This window comes from Gymnodraco acuticeps, unplaced genomic scaffold (genome assembly GCF_902827175.1).
Source record: "Gymnodraco acuticeps unplaced genomic scaffold, fGymAcu1.1, whole genome shotgun sequence".
Classification (NCBI taxonomy): domain Eukaryota; kingdom Metazoa; phylum Chordata; class Actinopteri; order Perciformes; family Bathydraconidae; genus Gymnodraco; species Gymnodraco acuticeps.
The window spans coordinates 65,001-70,258 of record NW_022991694.1 but is presented as its reverse complement, the minus strand read 5'-3'; positions in this window follow the sequence as shown (position 1 = coordinate 70,258).

Sequence of the window (5,258 nt, the reverse complement as noted above, 5' to 3'; positions counted from 1 at the left end):
GTGGTGAGATGTGAGGGCGAGTCATCAGAAACTCCACACTTGAAGGATTTCCGAGCGGTTGTAAGAAAATGGAATTTCTCATTTCACAAATCAGATTTTACGCCTCCTGGCCGGGTTAAGTGGAGTCGGGAGCCAAGTGCTGCTGCTACTTCCCCCTCACAGTGGCACACCTTCTAACCAGAGGAATATGTAAATCTACTCTCAGAAACATGCAGGGGAAGTGCTGTGTTTAGAAAAATGGGACATGAGAGCGAGCGACGGGAAGAGAGGAAGGTGAACTACATCAAATCTCTGCACTGGCTAAACCAGTAGCTTACAGAATCGATTTTAAAATGGTATTGCTAACTTATAAAGCATTAAATGGTTTGGGACCGACATGCTTCTCTGTTACGAGACGCCCAGTCTTACTCATTGTTCTCCGGCTCAGAACCAAACACTCTTTCAGTCTTTATGCACCCCAAACATTTACCAAACTTCGAGAAAACCTGAAGTCTTCACCAACGCTGAGTTCTTTTAAGTCGAGGCTAAACACATTACTTTTTTCAGCTGCTTACCCAGCAGTCTTTTAACTTGTTTTAGCACCTATCGTATTTACAATGTTGTTTTTAAACTATTCTGTATCTCTTTTATGAATCTGTTATTCCATGTTTATTTATTGAGTTCCTTTCTGTCTTCCTGTTCAGTGTTAATGATGATGTCAAGCACTTTGAATCGCCTCTGTGTCTGAACATGGGCTTTATAAATAAACGTACCTTTCTGATGTCCCTACACGTTCTTCTCTGTAAAACACACAACGCAGACGGGGATAGAGGTTGCATTCCATCCAGCAAATGGTAAAGCATGCCGGGTTTCTTCCAGGGTGGTGACGTGAGAGTGACAGGAAGCAGCAGCGAAGTGTCAACAAGGTAACAGCTGTTCAAACCAAACCCCAGAGATCTGCAGCGTGAATGTAGAAGCTGTTATCTGTGAGCAAGTTGCACGCAAATGTTCTTACAGTGACTTGGGATGTTGGCTTTCTTCGTATGAGCACAGAGCCCTTTGTCCAAGATGCCCTCCAGAATTATTTATGTTAACATGCGTAAGGAACTAAATGTCACCTGACTCAGCAGATCCCGTGAGCTACTGCATGTTGGCAGATTTTATTTCAATCTGAACTGTTTTGTGATCAAATGTATAATTGTTCTTTAACAATTATTTATTTTTTAGCTCAACCAATCTTTAGATATGAAAAGTGAATTATACTGAATGCAGAAGTGACTTAAAACTGCATTATCTCTAATAGACAGCATTTTAGAGTTGTCAAAAGAAGTCAAATTGTAAAGAAGTCTATGAGAAAATGAACCTAATTTTTACTTACCAAAGACATAAGTGTTTAGAGACTTCAAATATGTTCAAGAGTGTTACGGTTGGAATGCATTTCTGCTTTCTTATGTGTGCATTGTGTATTAAACACTTGACAAAAAGACGTCAAATTCTGTGCCTACTTCTCACTATCAAAAGAAAAAGTATTGAGAGTCTTATAAACTGTCCCAAATTGTTGAGCTTCAGCTAAATGTTTACTTTTAAATGTGTGTAATATGCATTAAACTTGACCGGTTGAAAATAAGTCAGATTGTATGGAAGTCTATGAAAAAGTGACCCTACTTCTCTCTTGATTTTCTACCTCAGTAAACATGTTGCTAATGAATTTATGGTCTCAATCTGTAGATTCAAGTCTTCTTCAACACAGCATGATGTTCATTTAGTAAATTATAATCCCATTTAAAGTCAAATAGTCGCTTTTAGTTGCACATAACTAAATGGATATGGCCAAAACACCAAACTCGAGGTCCACAAAGCAATAAGTCTACTTAACCCCAGCTAACCCTCTAAGGGTTAATCCCATCTCTTCTACAATGATATTAAATGTAATTGTTGATGTCTCTTCTACATACACTACAAAATAATCCTTAAGCTTTCAGTCCAGATTGATCTACAGCAAGATGAAGAAAAACAAACATAGCCAACATTTTTTAGCAAATACCTCAATATCGATATTGTGGTAATACTGTAAAGTAGACCATTGTTGCTTTCACTAAATATGTATGGGGGATTTTGATAAATAATGATCAATAATGTGGATTTAATGACTAAGTGGGTAAAGGCAGATATCAGAAGAGCTAAACCAGTCGACTCAATTCAGAAAATGCCCTTATTTTAATGTAATACAGCTTTAAAAACCAGGAAAAGACACTTCTGATGTCCAGAATCAGTGAAAATACCACCTATTTGAAAGATGTGTTGCGCAGTTCTGGGTGGATCTTGCAACAGCAGAGGTTACGGGAGGTAGAGATCTAACATATCGACCACTGAGCAGCGCAAACACACCTCTGGCTCACATGGCAGGTGAACAAACAGGAACATGGTTTTTAAAAATAAATTAAATCTGTTTCATGACTAAACCCTCCCAAAAGCTTGCAGTCCCTTAGCTTCTTAAAGTACAATAACAGCTTCAGAGTTAAGAACGGCAATTTGGATACACAGGATGAATAAAACAGCAGGTGAAATGAGTGTGTGGTAGAGAGAGAGAGTTCCAGAAGCAGAGGGGGTTTGAAATAGTGGAAATGTGCAGACTTGTGAATTGAATGCAACTGTAATCCTGTGTGTTCTCTGATGTATTCCAAACAGCTGCAACCCTGGCTGTTTGCAGAGAGTTTACAACATGCATTACTGTCTGTGTGGCACTTCATCCCACATGCACCTCCTCTCTCCTCCCAGGAGCATCTGCACAGTGTGTTGTTGTGTATAAGATGCATCCAAAAAGAACTAGGTCATGTGCCGTGACCTTAAAATGTGCCAACCACTCATTTTTAATGAATCACACATCTTTAATATAGCACAGAATTATTCAATAAGTTCCTTCGCAGAAACATTTACACTTCAAATACATATTCTGCAGAAGTTAAGGCGTGTGTGGGGGGGGGGGGATGTGTGTGTGTGGGGGGGGGTGTGTGTGAGGGGGGTTTCTGAAACATGGCTCAGAGGATAAGATTGAAGCACAGTAAAACCTTATCCAACACACAGGTCACATGAAGCTTTCTCACACACACACTCACACACACTAATCCGAGACATGCACATACATAGTGCCTCAAAAGCAGCTATTTAAACACAGTTTGTATATTTTCACAGCGAAACAAAGAGTACATCTGCTCACCTGTGTCTGCAGCTTTACTTCCTGTGTTTTTATGAATCACTCCATATCCTAATCCAGGGATTTGTTGTAAACCATTGAAAAATCCATCCAGAGACGGGGAGAATAACTCCAATCCAGAAGGTGCGTGCGTGCGTGTGTGTACATCTGTGTGTGTGTGTGTGTGTGTGTGTGTGTGCGTGCGTGTGTGTGTGTGTGCGTGTGTGTATGTGTGTGTGTGTGTGTGTGTGTCCACTGGAGCCGGGAGCCAGGTGGCGGAGCAGCAAAAGCCGCAGAAGAAGACCCGGTGTGAGACTAAAGCTCCGGAGGACGAGCCCGACTCTCCGCAGAATTCACCCCGAGGAAGGTGCACCCTGCCCGGGTTAAAGGGGTGCTGTCAGAGGGGGTCTACGGTTCTCGGTAGTCCCGGATGTGTTGTTGCAAGAGCCGCTCGGTGCTCACTGTGAGGCGGATACACTCTGCTCAGCTCCCCCTGAAGAATGAGGCTGCAGCCACACTATCCCCCCACACACACGCGCACACACACGCACACACACAGAGGGAGAAACACCGCCCCTTACACCGGCTCAGCCAATCAGAGGGAGGCTCCATCTCTCCCCTTTCTCGCTCCTCATTCAACTCAAAGAGGCTTTATTTATTTATTATGGGGTCGGTTTTTTTTTTGTATGTTATGTTTCTTTGACTATGTCTTTATGATTTTAACGTTTTTTTGTAAAGAACATTCAATAAAATATGCTGTAGTTATAAAGAAAGCCTTACTTGAGTACAAACACCCTATAATTAAAAGTACTGTAAAAAAAAAAATTGTTATGCTAAAACCACAACTTTGAACAAAGTATTTTGATGTAAAATTCATCACAAACTTTAATTTTCGACATCAATGCGTTAATTTAGTACATTTTAAATATTTTTGAACATTGAGAGTTGGTATAGTTCCAAGTTCTTAATTGTGTGACTGATATACACTTTAAAAGCTCTCTGATGGCATATTATCACATTATAGTGAATTAGTAACCTTCTGATATCACTGAGACTTTTCTGTGTGGAAAGAAGAAAGCAGTGATACACGAGATTACGAGGCAGAAGTCCAAAGTCTGAGACAGGATGTTAAATACCCAGCATGCAACATCTTTCTCTGCTGAGTGATCCTGTCTGTTAAAAAATGCATCAGAGCTGGAATCACTTTAGGGGCTTCGACTGACATTGTATAAACAACTGAGAAACACAGATACAAGTGTGTGAGTAATGAAACGGCACAATAACACAAACCTCAACATTTATTATTCAACGCTTTTTTCTTCAGATTCAAAACATTTATTTGTGTTTTGTCAATATTCCTGAATATTTTACACATGTTCTACTAGCCTCTGTTTTGAAGGAAACTAAGCTAAAGGAGGCTAATGTTGGGCTATAAAGGAACTACAGCACGGTCACATGACTTCACGTCACCACCGCTAAGATAAAGGTGGCTAATGTTGGGCTATAAAGGAACTACAGCACGGTCACATGACTTCACGTCACCACCGCTAAGCTAAAGGTGGCTAATGTTGGGCTATAAAGGAACTACAGCACGGTCACATGACTTCACGTCACCACCGCTAAGCTAAAGGCGGCTAATGTTGGGCTATAAAGGAACTACAGCACGGTCACATGACTTCACGTCACCACCGCTAAGCTAAAGGTGGCTAATGTTTGGGGTGATGGACGTTTAGGTCGTCTCATTTGAAACTTGTTTTTATATCCAAAAAGTGGAAAGTGGTTAAATGCTGACTCATGTTCCGTTTCATCGTCCTGATAAGGTCTCAGTCTGTCAGTCGTCACTTTGAGAGATCAGGATCCCACAGAGATGGAGAGCAAGGTTCAGAGAGAATAAACTGAGAAATAAAGTTCAAAATAGAAATATGATGAGAGAAGAAGAAACGGAGAGAAACTCGACTCAGTGAGAAGAAGCAAAAAACCTGCAGATCATAAATAATTCAGACAAGTTGTTTTGATAAGAGCAGGAAAAAAATCAGAGGAGGACAACTTTCACTGCGATGCAACTTAACACAGACACTCACACACA